Raw genomic sequence first — 20,949 nt, forward strand, 5'->3', positions numbered from 1 at the left:
TGACACTCCGTATATATTGCAGTATTTGAATGACTCAACATGAAAAATCACCAGTGGCCTATAATTTGTCTAACCCTGGCAAGAGAGCAGCTCTTACGCCTTTTTTTCCCCCCTATGGATGGAGTTGTCATCAGTCTCGTCCTCACCCTTGTTTTAACACATCTCCAGGGAGTGCTGCTACTTGAGCAGACATTTACATTTAGTCTTTTAAACTGTTTTTTTCCCCTCTTTAAACTTGTTTCTTGGCAGGTTGACCTGTCAAGAGGGAGCCCAGTGGTGCCTCTCAGCCTAAACGGAGCTCCTGTTGGAACTGTTCAAACCGCCTCCTCTGGTTTCAGCCTCTGGGGAGCCAATAATACTCGAGAGAAAACTTCTTCCATCGACACAAAAGCCAAGAATATACGTTATGATAATAAATGCAAATAATACAATGGATAATTTACATATTGCAACTTTAAAAGTGCTTTTTTTTCCATCTTTGGCCGTTTAATTAAAAAACCAATTAAAAAAAATCTCTCTCAACAAGTCTGACTTGAAGAAGACAACAATATAATGCCATGGCTAGAAAGTAGATGCATTTTATGAGGTGTGTCAGAAAAGCTCCAGGACTGGTGTCACAAAAGATATTTCAAATCCAAACTAAAGTGTTCCTCTTCGAAGCAACCCCCTGGAGTCTCTTGTACTTTCCCAGCATTCTCTGTCACACCTTCGTTCATCAATGTACGGATTTTTGGGGGGATACAGCCATCTTGAGGTCGTCCGCATCTTTAAAACGGGTCCCCTTCACGACTCCCTGAAGCAAATAATAATTTGAAGTGATTGTGGGAGCGATTTTCTTCTCAGCCAGGAACCTTTGGAGGCTCAGGGCATTGTGAGCAGGCACGCTGTCCTGTCACAACTCTCGCCTCTTCTCGCTCACCGAACGAAGCCAATGCAGCAGGATCTTTTTGTAGACGTGCTGGTTTATCATCTCGCCGTGTTGCAAGAACTCACAGCGGACGATACCTCTTCCATTGAAAAACACGATCAAGATGACTTCCTTGGCGACATCAACTCTTCCATTGAAGGCTTTGGCGTTTGGTTTCCTGGTCATACTCGAGGATCGAACTCATCACCCGTGACGACTCTACTTATTGCTTTACGACCTGGTACAGGGGATATTCATTTAAAAGCACGTGGAGAACAGTAAAATAAGATTAGAATTACTGTATATACTCCAGGGCGATTACATTGAAGGGGAAAACTTGTAGTTTGGCTTTAAAATATATCTTTTGTGACAGCAGTGCTGGAATTTTTCTGACACACCTTGCAGAGCTCTGTTTTCAGTAATTTCCTGCACAATCTTGTACACACACACACACACACACACAGACACAAACATGTATCATAAATAAGCAACATATTGCCATGCTCCAGGAGAAGTAAAATTAGGCACCTGGATTGAGCCAGAGTTTTAGGGTTTGCGAGGCACCGCATTGAGAAGCAGACAAAGAAACAGCCATGTGGCCTCCTATCTCAAGAAGTGATTACAACTGAGAAAGCAAGAGGCTGTGGGAGGCAAGCGGGGGCGCAGGGGTGAAGGAGAGCCCATCTAAACTCATTAAAAAAAATAAAAAAATAAAAAATCATAACTTCTTTTTTAAAGTCAGCATTTCAAATCGGAGCGTGTCCCCTCTCATTTAATGCATCATTTTGCAACGTGATAAATTTATGAATTAGACATACATCGTTTTTTCTTTTAAGATACTCGGCCTCGTGAGGGAGGGAGAAGTGTGGAGGATTTTTAAGAGCGTTTTGCCGTGTCAAACATTAAAACCCACAGGGAGAGCATCAGCACAATTAGACTAGGGTGAAGGAAAGAGAGAGAAAGAAAATCCACAGACAAAATCAGGATCTTAAGAGCAGCAGCAGTGTTATTCGTCGGTACAGTAACGTGGTTATCTGTCGCGGGTGATCCTTTTAAACGCTTCCTTTGCAGGGATAAAAGCAGAGCAGAGGAAATAAACTTAGTTCTGCCTCCAATCTATAAATCCTTGGTGGTCATGGAAGATGATCCCAATTTGCTTCTAAGCACCACTGTCAGATCTTAGAATAATAAATAATTTAAGACTTTAAGCAGCAATTATGCTCCATAAATGTAGAAAGCCTGTAGACCAGTGCTTGCTTGTAGCCAGATGATGGTGAGGTTCTTCAACAAATACACTAATCACTACTTATGTCATAACCAATAAAACAGGTAGAATGCCTGATGAGAAGTATTTCATTTTGCATCAGGTGGGTTTGCCAGAAGCTACTGAAGATTTTTCCTTTGGTGGAGCTCAAATTCTAAAATTGGGTGGGTGTTACTTTCTAAAGCCTGCTGCAAACAATTTGATAGGCTGAGTCATGCCACATGGGAGGAGTTACAATGCACTGGTCTGGTATGTGTATAACTGTGTGCAAACGTCAATGATTTCATTCTTTACATTCCACTTAGAATCAAGTCTGACAGAGTTTCCACGCTGACAGGAGATTTCATTTGCTGGCATCATGGTCTAAATCTAACCTTATAGTAACTGTTAAAGTACCTGTAAAGTGAAAAGTAAGCTTTTAAATTTGACAGACCACAGAGAAGAGTGTTAAATCTGCCAAATGTGAATGATTAAAGAAAACAAAAAACACCAAGTATAAAATAAGGCTTCAAAATCATGTCAAATCACGGCATTTTCAGCGCTCTTGAACCCTGTGGGCCACTGAATGCGCTGAAAACCACACCCCGCTCAACAGTCTACTGTCAATCAAATGCCTCTACTACGACTTGGAAACATTTTTTCCCCTCCTTGTTCTTCTACCTTTATCTGCGTAACGTGCACACACTTACGGCCAACAATACGGTGTTTAAAGTGGCCATCTGATAGGAAGGTGTGTTTTTGGGGTTTCGGCATAGCTAGCCAGCTAACTGTGTGTCACAATTGCGCCAGATAACCAGTGATGCGAACGAAGGTGCTCAAGTTTCCTTTTAATGGGCCAGGGAAACCCATGCCAAACGCCCATGCATCATGCGGCACCGTTTTAGCTACACCTAAAAAAAAAAAAAAAAAAAACAATCTGGAAAACTTAAATTAAAAACAACTTAACGCTATATCACCACATTTGAGTACTACACCGTTTCAGTCTTTGCCCATTTTCAGCAATTCTCACATTTATAATGTATTTAGAAACAAATCTCTGAATTCACTTTACAGGGTTTTTAAGACTGATGTGTACAAAGTGAGAATTGGTGGACACATTTTCCAACAGGAAGACAACCAAAAGTTAGATTAAAACTAATAGTCCAACTCATAGCACTCATGAAATCATGAAAATGTTGCCTGTTCCCCAAATATTTATCAGATCGATTGAGTTGGCTGATACCAATGAATAGACAAAGACAAAACAAAAGGGAACATAGATCATTTAAGGTAAGAACATATTGGTGAATTTGCTGTTATAATTGTCGTAGGACCTCAAAGACGAACCCAGAACAGCACTAGAACTCATCTTTAATGATCCACTGAAACTATTGGAGAGAGGAAATATTTACTTTTAGATCAAGAATGCAATCAGTCAAACAGAAGAAAACAATAAGTAAAAAGAATGTGAGCCAAGGTGAACAGAGAGATGGGCTGTCTGGTTTCAGAAGGCAGAGCATGGTTTTGAATCATCTCTCTGTGGTGAAATGTGTTCACTCTCTGTAGAGCCATGTCTGTGTTTTGTTTCTGCCAAATGGATCCACTTGCCCGCAGCTTTCACAGCTGCTCAGGTGGGACGCTCCACGTTGAAAAATAATTACACACTTTAGCAATAAAAGATGAGAAAATTGCTCTCATTCACTTGTTTATTTTAGTCAGTGTAATGCACATTTGTTTAATAATTGGATACAAGTTGATTTGAAGCAACCTTTCACATAAATGAGCGCAAACACAGCATGTTTATTACTGACCCGCTGCTTACAATGCTCGGATGTGTGCTGTGAGGTCTCTTAGACAGCACATGCATTGTTCGTTTTAGGATAGGTAAAGACCGAATAGTGTGTGTTTGTGTGTGTGTGTGTGGGGGGGGGGGCGGGTGGGCAACATAGCTTAGCAAGATTGCAAAATTCTAAAAGTTTAACATTTTGGATGACGAGTTGTCTGCATTCCAGTTAGCAAAATGAGCTCCAATCAAAGATGTATTGCATATTTGATACATCATCAAACACATTAATATTGACTCAAATTTCATCATTTAATAACAAAAAGGTTTTCAAAAATGGTGACAGCTAGGTGCAAAAGGTTTTTTTTGTTTTTTGGGAACAAGCAGCTAGGAAAACCACAGATGCAGGTTAAGATCATTAAAGTCCGTGTAAAGTGAAAATGAATACATCTAAACTTGACACGCCACGGTGAAGAACACTGCCAAAAATGAGGCTTCAAAATTGTGAAAAATCAAGCAATTGTCTCCGCTCTCACACTCTATGGGCGTGTCCGCTGAATGGCTCTTTTGTCTCTATCAGTAACATGCACACATGCATAAAGGAGAACACTAAAACAATATTTCCACAGTTTAAACATTGGAATGTGCTCAACGATTACTAATAAGAATAATTTAAAATAAACTGATGATCGATTTGTTTTACCAAATTAAAATGTTACTTATTGTTGGTAGTTTAATCAGCCACCTTGAAAGTTGAGAGCAACAGTATCAAATGTAACTCACACTTTTAGAGTGAAAATTTCGAGTTTAGAAGGCTTTGAAGTTATTATTTACAATTAGGAACTCGGAAATTCTGACTTCCGAGTACAACTGGAATGCAGCATATTTTGCCAGAAGAGTCACTGTGTTCGTTTGGGGTTGGACGCTTTAGCCACTGGATTCCAGTACGTGAATACTTGCATTGAGCCGCTGGTGCAAAGGAAAGGCTGTGAGGCAGCGGACAGACAGGAGCCACTGGTCACCACAGTTTCAACATGGCATCCTCATGCTGTTTGCTCCTCTGCCGCCTCCTCTCCTGCATGCTGTTTGCTCATGTGTGGATATAAAATAGCAGCAAATATGATATGATGCGTGGAACTGAGGGCCATCTGGCAGGAACTGAGATGAATGTTTAATTTATTTCATGATTTTCTTGTGTGTATATTTGTTTAACCCCTGGTATCCATGAAATTCCAGTATAAATATAAGTAAACACTGGTGTCCTTAAATTATTAATCATGACAGTTCGGGAGGTGACAGATCGTTTTACTGAAAGGCATAATTTGTAAAGGGATTGGTTTACCCTGAACATACAGTACTATGAATATAATGGAGGAAACAAACAAAAAAATGTTATTGCTGGCCAAAGATTGTTAGCGTTGGAGATACTGGAGTTGAGCTTAACATTTATGATACAAAAATTAGCACCAGGCAGACATAATACTGTAGATGCCACGCATGCATGGCAAAAGTGGCACAATGTACTGTATGAACCTCATTGTCGGCAGTTTGAATATTTGTTGTTGCCTCCATTTTGTGAACTATAATTCCATTTACACCGCATTCCAGTAACAATACAGGCTATAATATTGATGTATGGAAAAATAAAAAGTTTTCCGCAAAAAAAAAAAAAAAAAAGTTTTCCACAAAAACCTAACTAGAAAATTACAAATAATGTGGTGCCATTAAAATAAATGTTGCAATGTGTTTATAAATAAGTAATAATAATAATTAGTAAAGGCACCACAGTGGACGACTGGTTCACAGTTCTGAGGACCGGGGTTCAAATCCCGGCCTTGCCTGTGTGGAGTTTGCATGTTCTCCCGTGCCTACGTGGGTTTTCCCAGGCACTCCGGTTTCCTCCCACATCCCCAAAACATGCATGGTAGGTTGATTGAAGTCTCTAAATTGCCCGTAAGTGTGAATGTGTGCACGAATGGTTGTTTGTTTATATGTGCCCTGCGATTGGCTGGCGACCAGTTTGGGTTTAAACCCGCCTCTCGTTATCTGGGATAGGCTCCAGCATGCTCGCGATCCTTGTGAAGATAAGCGGTACAGAAAATGGATGGATGGAATAATTGGTAATAAGTAATAACATAATGAAGTTTGTGCATCTTGATTAATTGACTGCGCTGCCTTCTGGTGTCCTTGCCTTGGCTACCGGACAGCAGTATAATACAATCATGCAGACAAACGATGACGAGTTCCACTCAACTACTGTAAGTGACTCAGTATTCAGGTGTAATATTAGTCGCTGTTCACAGAGGATAGACTATTTGCCTGTGAGTAGTGTTATATTATCTGTCTACATGCATTGCTGCACATTCACATTCAAATAATCATTCCTTAAAGAATTATAGCACTGCCACTTTTATGCTATTCCCATTTTGTGTTAGCATTAAGCTAGCAGACTTAAAGCCAATGTTATTTGGTTGTTTTGAATCCACAACATGTAATTATCTTAGTTTTATGTTTAGTTTACAGTCAACTTTAACTCGGAGTGGCATCAAACAGCTTGAAGTAGGGCTGCATGATTATGCCCAAAATAATAAGCATGATTATTTTGATCACTATTGTAATCACAATTATTAATCACGATTATTCCTCATCTTAGGGAAAAATCTTAATTTTTACGGCACTACTTTTCAACATATGTAAACAGTTTTCAGTACAAAATGAATCTTTAAATAAGACGGTCAGGCCAGCCTCGAGTCGAAGTCAAAGCAGCTGCTAGAGCGATTGTTAATAGTAACACGCTGCCAACTTCAAAATAATTGCCTAACATATTTATACATTGGACGATTTTAGGCTTTTAGTTAGAAGTTGGCACCAGAGCGCGTTGCCGGTGTGTTACCGTAATGCTTAGTATGCACAATCGTTATATGCGGCTAGCTTGACATGATTCACTCTCGTAATTTCACTGTGTGTGACGGAGGGGCTACCGCTGCAGAGTGCTGCTGGGCCCCGCTCACTTGTTTATGGATCTCAATGAAGCGTTGACCCCCCAGTGGCTGCCTAACGAAGTTGCGAACGTGCGTCATATGCTGCAGAGCCTGCATGTTAAATAAAAAAAATAAAAATAAATAAATAAATAATCGCCGACGATCAGGCTCATTTAATCGTGGCAGCCAAAATCGCGATTGCGATAAAAATTTGATTAATTGTGCTACCGTAGCTTGAAGCCTCTGATGTTTACGATACCAAACTGATGCTTGTTATGAACTCAGTGAGTTCACTGCCAGCATACAGCACTCATATCTAAATTTTTTGTTCCCAAGTCAAAACAACAACAACAACAACAACAAAATCATCCGAATGACTGCTCGTATCTAAAAAAAAAAATGGTAGTTCGGTCGCTTGTATCTCAAGGCACCACTGGAAATGTATCACTGGTAGAAGAAACCAATGGCCATGGAAATTGTAAATACTATATTGCAATGCTGAAGCCAACATGCATTGAAAGTACTCTAGAAAATGTAATTGGGTAAAGAACAGTGTCAGTACAACGTGAAGACGGGAGTGTTGGGGATTCACAGATAGGTTGGGGAAAAGTGGGAACTCCCAAAGATGGTATTTTTGCCATTTTTTTCCAAGGCCAATAGGTTTTTCTGTTCCCTGTTATTAGGAGCTTCACTCTAGAGGACTAAAATGGTAATATTTGTAGTGGCATTATAGCACTATGCAGTACTGACAGAATCCTCTCAAGTCATCTAATTCATCCAGTAAATTATGAATCGCATAGTCTTGGGTATATCATGGTGCCCATGCTGCAGGGCTGTGAAATAAGCCCATTATCAAATATGACCATGAAACTGGCTCATTTTTTGGATGGATGAAAAATGTACTGTCTCTGCTACGAGGGTGGCTGGTAATGCTGAGTGGCAGGTACTCCACAACTGCACCAGAAAGTCCAGTTTGCCGGCCAAGGTGATGACGTTATGGCAACCGGCAGACAAACGGTCGGATAAATGTCGGTGTTGACAACAAAACCAGATGTTGCTTGTATTTCCACTAATTAGAAATTGGGAGACAGCAGATGAAGAAACTGCCACTGTCACCACTGAGTAACAACAGAAGTGCAGCATAAAAAACACAGCAAATAAGGGGTGAGAAAACCCAAATGAGAAATTTAATGTCCATGACTATGGACTGATTAATCTTCTTCCAGGAAAAATTAAAATAAATGATAATAATCACATAAAAGCTTTGTGATATTTGTTCCCCATCTGACATGACAGCAGAGGTGTTGGTCATTGTGGGGAGAAATAACAAAATATCTGTCGTCTTCTACTTAAGCATGTTCTGCAACGAGAGCGACATGTCATGTCTTAGTGCAAAAGTATACCCTATTGTTTGAGAATTAAGCCCAGCATATGGGCCTGTAATTATACCTCCACAATAGTGAGTTTTCAGAAACTGTATCTGAAAATAGCATCGGAGGGTTCCGGTCTGAGCTTCGAATTACACTGCAACTAACTAGCTGACTGGCTATAAAACGGTCCAGAGCAGAGAATAAAACCAACGTCTGCTATCGTTTTTCCTGCCTGTGGATCAGTGGTGGTGACCACTATTGTCCAGACACTTCGGATTTGCACTGTGGCCCTTGAGTGATTAAATTGTGCAAACTCTGATTAAAGAGCCACGTTAAAGCCAATCAGTATATAGAATGATGAGGAAAAACAGGACAGGACATAAAGCAAATCAGAAAATGAGAGAAGATAAAGGAAAAGACTCCAAATGTAATGAGACCAATTAAGATTTCCATACACATACGATATTTAGTATCCCCCATTAGCACTGTGCTTTTACCTTAATTTTACAAGTGAGAAGCCTGGCATGGTGCCTAATTGCCCAGCAAATAAAGGGAATAATACACATTAGTTTGAAATCCCAGTGGTGAGCAGACTGCATGAGCATCTGTCTGATAAAGACAGAAGACGTGTACTTATGTGTGTGCTCTTAAAGAGAGTATTGTACAGTCAAGTATGTGTTTGTGCATGTGAGTGTCGCAACTGACTTTGGCTTCAAAACAGTGTTTTACCTTGGATGTAGTCAGTCATTGAGCCGAGTCTCTCCTGGGACCTCTCAGCTGGGCTGGAGGGGTGTGTAGGGGTGTGCTGGTGTGTGTGTGCACGTGTGCGTGTGTGTTAGACAGACAAAGATAAAGAGTCTAAGAGGGGATGCAGACTGGTGTGCTGAACATAACGGCCTTCAGGGAACCTGTTCATCTCAGCTCTCAGTCTTAGTGCCCACGGCACTCTCTCTCTTTCTAACAGGACAGAGTCAAGGTGATCTTCTGCTCACCAGTATAAACCTCCACAGGCACAGGCGCACGCGCACACACACACACACACACACACACACACCTATTTGTATTGTCAACTACACCCCACTGACAAAGTGCAATGACACTTTATATTGATGAACCGATGTACAATGGGTGCTTCAGAGTTGGAAAACGCTCATTCCCAGACACTGCTCACATGACTGTTTGACTACACAAAAAATTTCCCCCATAAGAATGAACTGACATTCAAGAACATACTTGTCACACATGTGTAAAATGAAGTTAAATCACTGTAAAATGTATCAATAACTGAACGCTTGAAATTACGACGTGTATGGTGATGCCAGAATCTGTTTTTACTGTATATCAACATGGCTGTTATTCGGTCATAGAAAAGACAAAAGTAGCAATGCATAGATAATAGTTCTACAAGCGCCCTTTATCAGTACCCAGTAATAAGTGACAATAAATCATGATTTGTTTATCTAATCAGTTATTCGGTTCCGCAAAGACAAACAGTTCCACAAAAAGTGGTTGGCCTAAAAAAAGGAAAAGAAAAAAACATCTCCAGTTATTCCTTTGATGCTCACTGAACTAAGATAGGCTGGCGTGGCATAGAGGATCCTTTATACTTGCCCTACGAATGAAAACAGTGTAAACGTCACTACCCACTGACCTGCCATGCATCTATTGCGGAGGAATGAACGTTTAGCAACAAATCCACCAGAGGGTGCCGCTCTGTATCAAGATGTTCCCAAAATGCAAAGACGAGTAAAGTTTTTGACAAATATGGTGACAGTGGATGAAGTATTTATAAGGTTCTTATTAACAAAGGAAGACAAAATCAGAGAGGCAGCTTAGGCAGCAGTGCTCTGTGAGGCCCTGAAACACTATTTCGCTGCTTTTGGATTCATCGGTATATGCTATATCTGCAAAATGATGCGCTTCAAATCCTAGAAATGCCCCCACTTTTTCTGGTGGTACTGCTACGTTTTGTCCTCCATCTGAACAAAACACTCAGAGAATATCCTAGTGAGAGCATAAATGAGCCTCATGGACAGTTCGAATTTCAGGGGCAAAGTGACCTGCACGAATGGATCAAGCCTCAATGTAGACTATTAAGTGCATTTTATGTCATTTACAGGTCATGCCAGACTTTGTATGCACAAGGAAGGACCTGCTGATTTTACACAATGATGTGAGTCACACTGCTTCAAGAGCCTCCAGGGCCTCCATCCTCAGGGTGAGCAGGGGTGAACCACACACCAGTCAACTGCTAGTCCGCAGCCCTAAAAAAAAAAAAAAAACAGCCTGGAGAATCATTTTGCATGGGGAAAAAGAGGCGACAATGTGGAGAAAGGGTGACCATGGAGAAGAATCGTGATGGTAAAAGAGCTAGCTGAAAACAGCAGGTTACCATGACAAAAAAAATCGCAGGAATAAAACAAAAACATAGGCGGGTCGCAGTGAACAACTTCCTCACCATGTCTGGCACCCTTGGTTACACAAGTGCGGTGCCTAGAGAAACTCAGACTGTTACTCTTGTCTACTTTTCCAGTTTACGACCATTGTAACACAATCGTTGCAATATGTTTGTTTTGTTTTATAGCAAATGTTTCCTGAGGTACTGTAACTGGCCCAACTAATTCTCCATTGTCACAGTCCAGTGACAGGAAGACCCCTGTGGCCACACAGATTGTGGCCTAAATGGAGCGTATGGCTGGCAGGTCAGCTATGTGTGTTTTTCTGGTATTACATATGTTGTGGTACATCTGTTTACTCTTTGGGAACAAAACCCAACTTAAAGTCAAAGACAGAAATTCATTTTGCTCAAGACTAGCGTGGAGGTTGGTCTGAGTCTCAAGTAAATAAATCCAAGTCAATGTCATATTCATGGAAGTGAAGGAAACAAGAAGTGTGTTTTGCTGAAGGAAGGTGTGCACGGTGTGTGTGTGTGTATCTGTAAATGTACACACTCGCACATCGTTTCAAAGCACGCTCTATGTCGGCAAATGTAACGTGCGTATGTAAATTGGGCTTCCTTTGTAGATCACGTCTCCATCAAATCTGTTCTCCTAGCTCACAGGTATACTGGATAATGGAAAGACAATAACTGTGGGGACAGTCTGAAACACTACGCAGGAGCTGGCAAAGGAAAGACAGCTAGTCTTAATGGGGGAAATCCAAGATGATATAAGATTTATTGAACCGAGACAGCAGAGCAAATGAACAACAAATGAAAAGAGGCCCAGCAAAGGATAAAATAAAAAAGAGCCTTGCACAAACAGCAGTAAAAAGCAATACTGTATCGATCTGGAGCTGAGAGCCTACATGCTATTGCTAACGTCCCTTTTCCAGGAAGACTGCACAGAAGCTACACACTGTACGCTGTCTATATGCTTTGGTTAGGGGTGGTTGAGAAGGTCAACTAATGTGCACATGTACGGCCCAAAGTAGAAGTAGAACTGAATAGGATACTGTAGGGTGTAATCAACCATATTTATTAGAAAATGTATGTCACCTGAAATAGTACACACTTCAAATTTTGAAGTTAAGGCAAGATAGAGCATCACTGCACCATGTCAGACATTTCTGTGGAGTGCATTACAGCAGGAGTTAGTTAGTTAGTCAGTTAGAGCTCTCAATGCCACGAGGCAGGCACATTAGGCCGCAATGGCGGTTTCTGTAATCTGTAGTTTTTTTTACGGGAGCAGGTGATTGGCCAACTACCCAACCTCAGCACCTGGTATTCCTAAGTGGTCTCCCATCCCAGCACTAACCAGGACTGACCCTGCTTAGCTTTCGAGATCGGGCAATCTTAGGGTAATTTGCTGGGGACAGCAGGAGTTACTGTATATTTTCATGCTTTGAACTTGCAGTCCTCGTGTTGCTCGTTGCCTCTTGTTTGAAATCAAAAGTCAAGAAAAATGGTTTGTTAAACTTTTGTTCTATGCGTTTTAAAAAGGGATTTGGTAATAACAAATGCTTGCAATATCTCAATGTTCTTAAAAGGGATGCCAATTTGTAGTTTAATTACAGATTTATGCAAAAAACATGAAGTGCACAGTTTGCTTTAGCAGGTCACATAAAATGATGTGGTGGGCTAGATCTGGTTTCTGGGCCTTGCGTTTGACACCTGTGTCCTGTAGGAGTGTTGCAGAAGCGATCATTTGAAAATGTAAACAATTGCAAAGATTTATAAAAATAAAGTCTTGCGTATTGATAGTTTTTCTGTTTGCTACTTCATTAAATCATTCTTGATATTTATTGTGAAATACTGTATCAGCTTCACATAGATGAATATCAATTATTAAGAATAACATATGATTTAAGGCAATTTGGGCAAATGTGTTTTTTCAGAATCGTGTATCAAATTGGTTGTCAAAAATAACAACAAAGAAAAATTGTATACCAGAAAATGCCGTGTCTAAATATGTAGAGACAAGCACAAGCTGTAATCTTACTCTGCATGCCAGCTAGGGCTGTAACGATATTCAATCTAAAGTTTGGAGTTAGTATCTCGATTTCTGACTCACTGTTTGATCCACGATTATTTTTTTTATGAATAAATTAATATATATAATATTTGTATAAATAAATGAATATAATGATTATTATGAATATAATAAAGAATAATAATATAGAATAGCACCTAGCTGAATTAGCCACAGTTTTGATCATGCCGGTCAGATGAGTATCATTGGCAAAAGACGCACAGTTGGAGGAGGCTTCCTAAAGAAATGTATCTTCAATATAGGCTGTTTTTTTAAATTAAAATAATACAGCAATAATAATATTAACAACAACAATAATAATAATAATGACAATAATATTAAATTTGGTAGCACTGTGAGTTCATATGGCTTATCTGATTGGAGGCTCTGGGAGTTGTAAGAGGCGTGCCACAGGTCTGTCATTTCAAAAACGATTCAGGTTCATGTCTTAGATTATCACAATTTTCATCTTTGATACTGTGTCGTTACAGCCTTAATGGCGTGTCACCCATCGACAAAGTTAAGGGTGCAGACCAAATAGAATTTTTAAGCTTTACTACAACAGCATTTGGCTTGTTTTTACATTTGTGTGACACGTAACAATGGGATTTAGAACATGAAATGCGTTACTTCATATAGAGCAAAATTATTTTAAGTCGGATGTTAACCAATGGCCTACAATTAATTACCATTGACCTTACAGAGGTTCCATTATGTCTTTACATCTTTTGAGCTTTAGATTTTTTTTTGTCCAGAAAACAGAATTATTTTGGGTTGTTTTTCAACATTACAAAAAAAGACATATACTGTACACGCTGGACAGTGACAATATATTATTGTACATGGCCCTACTGTTGGAATAATAGATATGCCAAAAGTTGGTTGATACACAATAATCCTCACTGTGTATTTATTAAGTCAATTGAAATGTCACAAAGCCCTCCATGACTCACTTAAGCCACCTGGAATATACAGTATGACACCACGTCTCCTCGAGTGAAGACAGTACATCCCCAGAATGAAGGATCCCGGTCAAGGCTAAACTATTCATTCTGTCTTTCTCTCACACGGGCACACCAAACAGATTCACATTTCACAACTGCTGCTAGCCTGTTGCTGTGCTGATGAGGCATGTTTGAAGAAATGTCCACTTTATAAGTGTGTGCGTGTAATATAATCTGTCAACAGCAGATAGGGTAGCAGCAACTGGGTACTCAGTTGTATATTTTGAGTCAGCTGCCCAATGTATGAGCACTCACACGATCCAGCACCAACACAGACTGACATTATTAACATGTCTGTGAATGTTCATCCCTGTGCATTTGGAGGGTGTCTGAGTAACCGCAACACCAAATACCAATATAAAAGGTAACTAATTAGGATCTAATACAACACTTTCAGGTAATACAACATAAAATACAACTTTTATTAAAAGTACTTCAACCTCATTATTGTTAAACCTACAATATTAAGTTACATTATCCATGGCGTAATGCATTCATTTTTCAATTTTAATTTTATTTATTATTTTTTTTAGGTTTGCAGTCTGGACAAAGATTTTAACATGGGTCTTTAAACGTGAACTCCCTATAGCATTCATGTAGACCGCGGAGGGTCCGGTGTCACAGCCTGCACATGACGCCATGTGACCGAAATACTTTCTAGTGTCATTGGGTGGGTATTAAGTCAGATGGCAAACTATAATTAAATGCAATTTTTAGAGTGGCGGGTCACTTACAATTCATTACGTTCGACCAAACTTTTTTAAAATTCTAACATAAATAGGATTTATCTGTAAGAGACAATAAACAAGGGGTAGGGTAGCAAATCTGACTGTTCATCATATTACATGTATTTATGGGTTAAATCATTTGAGTCTTTTCTTTGAAAAACAGTTTCCCTGAGATTCTTTGTTTTAAAATTCCTTGAAATCCTCTAGTATGCCTTATACAGTCCATGGCCCACAGGTTCCCCAAAACCTGTAGTAAACAAACTTATAGACCTTGCAAATATGTAAGTAGTATTAAAAACAGAAAATAATAATGCAAATACTCCACACCTTACTATTGTCACGTACGTGGTTAGGGCGAATCACAATGATTAAAACAACTGGTGACTAAACAACTGGCGACTAAACAACTGGCGACTATGACATGGCAAGACGTGTGACAACGACAATGAACCGACAAGGACTGAAAGAAACCAGGGAACTAAATACAAACAAATTGACGAGACAACGAGGAACACCTGGACAAGACACGAGTGGCTGGAGAGAGCTGATTGGTCGACACAAAGTAGACGAGAACAGGTGGACACAACAACCTAATGAGCACACGACAAACATGGAACACAGGAAAACATGGAACAAAACTAAACACAACCCAAACCAAAACACAGACCATGACAACTATACATTTCCTTTGTCAAATTAATACACTGAAAAAAAAACCAGTAAAACTGGACATTTTAGAGTGGCCTTTTATTGTGGGCAGCCTAGGGCACACGTGTAATAATCATGCACACTAAGCAGCATCTTGACATGCCACACTTGTGAGATGGACAGATTACCTCAGTAAAGGAGAAGTGCTCACTAATACTGATTTAGACAGATTTGTGAACTATATTTCAGAGAAATAAGCCTTTTATGTACATGAGAAACCAGCTGACCAAAGAAATTAACATTGCAAAGAGGATCTATACAGCAAAGTTGGAAAAACAGTTTAGCGCGATCCAGTCGCTGACTAATTACAAGCGACGATCCCCCCAAGCTGAGAACAATAGCACACTAGCCAACGACTTGAATACCTTCTACTGCAGATTTGAAAAGGACAGTTTCACACCACACACCAACCCGGCCGCACCCGCGACCACAATCACACCTCTGACCTCTGCGTTAACCATCCATGAACAGGATGTGAGACGCATCTTCAAACAACAAAAGATTAACAAAGCGGCAGGCCCGGACCACGTGTCTCCATCCTGCCTCAAAGTCTGCGCGGACCAGCTCGCGCCAGTCTTCACTCAGATCTTCAACAGATCACTGGAAATGTGCGAAGTTCCATCCTGCTTCAAACGCTCCACCATCATCCCAGTCCCCAAGAAACCTGCAATCTCGGGTCTGAATGACTACAGGCCTGTCGCTTTGACATCTGTGGTCATGAAGTCCTTTGAACGTCTTGTGCGGGACCACCTCAAGAGTGTCACAGGTCCCCTGCTGGACCCCCTGCAGTTTGCCTACCAAGCGAACAGATCTGCGGATGATGCAGTCAACATGGGACTGCACTTCATCCTAGAACACCTCGACAGTGCAGGGACCTACGCGAGGATCCTGTTCGTGGACTTCAGCTCAGCGTTCAACACCATCATCCCTGAACTCCTTTCATCCAAGCTTCTCCAGCTCAGCGTCTCACCTGCCATCTGCCAGTGGATTTACAGCTTTCTGACGGGCAGGACACAGCAGGTCAGGCTGGGGGAGGCCACCTCATCCACACGCAGCATCAGCACTGGGGCGCCCCAAGGTTGTGTCCTCTCTCCGCTGCTCTTCTCTCTACACGAACGACTGCACCTCAGCGAACCCGACTGTCAAACTCCTGAAGTTTGCAGATGACACCACTGTCATCGGCCTCATCAAGGACGGTGACGAGTCTGCATATCGACAGGAAGCGGAGCGGCTGGAGCTGTGGTGCGGCCGACACAACCTGGAGCTGAACACGCTCAGGACTGTAGAGATGATCGTGGACTTCAGGAGGCATCCTTCGCCACAGCTGCCCCTCACGCTGTCCAGCTGCCTTGTGTCAACCGTCGAGACCTTCAAGTTCCTGGGACCTGGACCTGAAGTGGGCGACCAACATCAACTCCGTCCTCAAAAAGGCCCAGCAGAGGATGTACTTCCTGCGGCTTCTGAGAAAGCACGGCCTGCCACCGGAGCTGCTGAGACAGTTCTACACAGCGGTCATCGAATCAGTCCTGTGTTCTTCCATCACAGTCTGGTTTGGTGCTGCTACAAAAAAGGACAAACTCCGACTGCAACGGACAATCAAAACTGCTGAAAGGATTGTCGGTACCCCCCTACCCACCCTTGAGGACTTGCACGCTGCCAGAACTAAGACAAGGGCGTGCAAAATCCTCTCGGACCCTCCCCACCCTGGTCACCAGCTCTTCCAGCTCCTTCCCTCAGGTAGGCGCTACCGATCAATGCAAACTAGAACTAGTAGACATTCCAACAGCTTCTTCCCTCTTGCAATCAACTTCTTGAACAGCTAACTTACAATTCCATTACAACAAGCTGGCAATTTTTTGACTTGAGTTCGTTGTCACATTTCTGTATTATGTATTACTCGTGCACTCACTGTAGTTGTCTCGCCGTGCTGCACTATTTGCATATAGTGGCCACTCATGCCAGAGTAGCATCTGCTCCATTTGCACACTGATTGAGGAGTATCTGTAACATTTGCACAACCATTGTCCCAGATTATCGCAGTACTCGTCACTTTAAACCGCATACACTCCTTGAAGTCTCAGTGCCCTTTGCACAATGGTCATTGCACCGGACTATTGCGATATTAGCCATTCGAACTGAGGACTCTGCATCTTTTTGCACAATTGTTGTTTGTTGTTGTTTTTTGTCAATGTCTTTATGTCTCCAAAGTGTTCTGTAAATTGACTGTCTGTTGTACTAGAGCGGCTCCAACTACCGGAGACAAATTCCTTGTGTGTTTTGGACATACTTGGCAAATAAAGATGATTCTGATTCTGATTCTGATGAGAAATGTTTTACATCTTTGAATTCAGCTTATGAAAAATGGGAGCAAAAACAAAAATGTTGTATTTGTACAGTATTTGTGTTCAGCATACTGTAGTTTTGACCCCCCAATTTTTTTTTTTTTTGGGGGGGGGGCAATTATAATATTAAAAAAGTAATTAATACATTAAAATGTGTGCTGTGGTTTGAATTAGAAATATGTCAGTGTGGCAAAGAAAAGGGGACACTCATTAATTTAAGAATTTAATTGGTTCCATGACCAAGCTCGTCACACAAGTTACTCATTTATCAAATCCATATTCCCAACTGAAATAAACTGAAATTCCATGAATCTGTTCTAGGCTCCAAAAACCACCACCATTTTTGATTGTTTGTGTTTTGTTTGTTGTTGTTTTGCTTTTTAAAGAAAATGGCACTGTGCATCGCATAAAAACATCATAAAACCAAATAAAACAGAATTTAAAGAAATAAACTGGTTTTATGAAGTTTAATTACTATACATTAGGACAAGCCTGAAGTCACAACAACAACTGTGGGCCAGGTGAGTGACGTTAGGAATATGGTCGGTTAGTTAGATTTTTCATTAAATGTAGCTGCACATTTCGGATTTGTGTGTTCGACTGCCTGCTTTGTTAAATACAAGCCGAAAGAGCATCGACTCTATTTTCACTTCACTCGAGTATCTTAAGCTCAAGTCATTTAACTTGTGAGGAATGCAAAAATAAAGAAATAAATAAATAGAAGAAGAAAAAAAAAAATCGACCTGATATATCTTAATAGATTTATTGTTGGCATCGATTAACTTCAGCCCAATGTTGGACTGAATGGACATGATTAATGTACAAAAAGAAAAAAAACGTATTGTTTACACATCGAGATTGCGCTCATAAGAATTTAGACAGGTTTGGCATGGAAAGTACCTATAGTTAATGGAAAACTAACATGGGGTTTGATGAATTGAAAGAAAGTAACAAACCCTAACCTTAATTTCTGGAAAATATGGAAAAATATTGCATTTTGTGGCAAAATATTGCACTTTTAACAAAACTCAAAGAGACAATTCATGCCGTTTGTTTTGAAATTCAAACCCACAATGAAATTGACTTCAAATCATTTCTCGTGTGATTTCAGATTCACTATTGGCAGACATTCCTTAAAAAGGAAGTACGTTTGTGACAAAGTTTGTACTGACACCATCCACTGGATTGTCATGTATATGCATAATGCAGTGAGATTTTCAACATCTCGCCTGGTATTCAGTATGTTCGACACTGTAAACAGATGTTATTGCTACACAGGAATAAAGTTTGTGCTTCCCAAACACCACAGTGGAACAAAAAGAACCAGACTCAGCACTGTTCCTACCTGCTTTACACCCAACACACGCACATAGGCCACACACACTCACAAACAGGCGGTGAGCAGAGAACATAGCCTCGGTACGGTGGCACAAACAAACACACTAAAAATACAAACTACGCATATCCAAACACTCTCGCTCCTTAATGAGCTAGCACTTTTAAAAGAAGACTTACAACTCTGTGCCACACACAGATACCTTGAGGAGAAGTCGCGATCGGAAGAGACACGCACTAGAAAAAAAGCACTCTGGGATATGAAAGAGGGTAGAGAAAGAGAGGAGGTAAGAGGAGGAATCAAAAAGCTCTCGCTAAGAGGGAGGAGAGCAGGAAGGGGAAAGTGTTGCACCTCGCTTCTCACATCTCTAAGGAAGATGATAGAGGGGATAGGAAGAGTGGAGATGGAGGAGGGGGTGCTACGCTGTCGCTCTCGGCAAACAAGCGGGTGAGTAAATAGACTTCTGGGCGTAAGGGGTGCTGAGGGTAGGTGAGGCAGAAAGAAGGAGGGTGGGGATGCACACATGCTGTTGGGGTTAGTGGGCCGCTCCATCTCGAGACCCTATATGCTGATGCTGTCTTCTCGTTTACAAACGTATCCTTAGCCCTGCATCGCTCTGCCATCCTCACTTCCCCTTCCGACTGTCTTCAAACATCCCTAACAACCACTCCCTCTCATCCTTCCAAGCCCTGCAGGCCCTTAACCCAGCCCTCATCTTCCTATCCCTTCAACCCCCACCACCCTTTTCAACTGCCTCGCCATTCTCCTGTGTCTATCTGTCAGTCTTTCTCTCTCCCCCTCGCAACTGCCGTTCACCCCACCCCTCTTCCCCCTCCTCGACGATCACATCCCTTGGGTCGGTGCGTTGCTGCTGCACGCCTGATGAGGGGGAGGATATCGCTTGAAGAGCTTTGATCCTAGGAAAGCTGATATCCAGTAGAGAGATGCGGATCCCGCCACTGGGCACTCTGGCATTTGAACGACACAGCTTGGTGTGAAAGCTCAACGAGGGCCATCCCCCTATATAGCTTGCCAGCTGGGAATGTCAAGTCTAGACAGGTGGGGCAGCCTGCGATCCCTGCCCATCATACCTGAGAGCTTGACTGAAGAACTCAATGCAGCAAAAAGGAGAATATGCAAAGAGTAGAACAGTGTTTCCCAACCTTTATTGAGTTGAGGCACATATTTGGGAAGAAGAAAAAAAAAAATAAAAAAAAAATAAAAAATTTGCAACATACCACCAAACAAAACTGTCACAAAAAGTATATAAACTGAAATAATGATTGTGCGGTGGGTGGTACTGTTAGAGCAATTAGTTGTTCTACCTGTCCCTATTTGTCACTGGCATACACTATATAGATGAACAAAGATACATTATTTGTTGTGAATAGATTATTTTCTGACCATTTAAGTCATCTCTGCCGGGCGGAAACCTTGTATGTCCAAATATGATTCATTGCATTATTTTTTTCATAAATCGATAATTGGTTTGTCCCCATGTCATTTATTATTTTTACGCATTATTAACCAATTGAACATGTTGAAAATAGCTTTTGAAGGCTCAACTGTCTGAGGAGTGTTGTAAAACTCCGCCTTATGCCTCATTCTGCAGGAGCCGTGTGGCATTGTGTTACCTCAAGATTGAAAATCTGGATGTTTTTTTTTTTTTTTTTTTTAACAATAACAAGTGAAAATAGTTAAGTTAGACAGATTTGAGTAAGCCTGTTGTGTAAAAAATGGTGGATCGCTGTAATGCTTCGGTACAGAAGGGACTGATAACCCACAAAGGTATTTTCATTTCCGCCTATTACATGCCTTAGTCAGCTCATCGTTTTATTTATTCCATTACTCATGGCTCTAGAACCTTTTAAGAATTTGTCATTATGATGTAACCATAGTCCTTTGCTTTTGTGTTTTGAATGTTGCGGTGTTTGCTAACTTGAGCAAGATGGCATTTTTTATTTTTTATTTTCATTATTTAGTAGTCATTTTGGAGATCCAAAGATTCCACCCGCAATATATCCCACAATACATCAAGTTATCTGGAGTTGGAGCCTGCTGTTTCGGTTATCAATGGA

Source organism: Phyllopteryx taeniolatus, chromosome 3 (genome assembly GCF_024500385.1).
Source record: "Phyllopteryx taeniolatus isolate TA_2022b chromosome 3, UOR_Ptae_1.2, whole genome shotgun sequence".
NCBI classification, from domain to species: domain Eukaryota; kingdom Metazoa; phylum Chordata; class Actinopteri; order Syngnathiformes; family Syngnathidae; genus Phyllopteryx; species Phyllopteryx taeniolatus.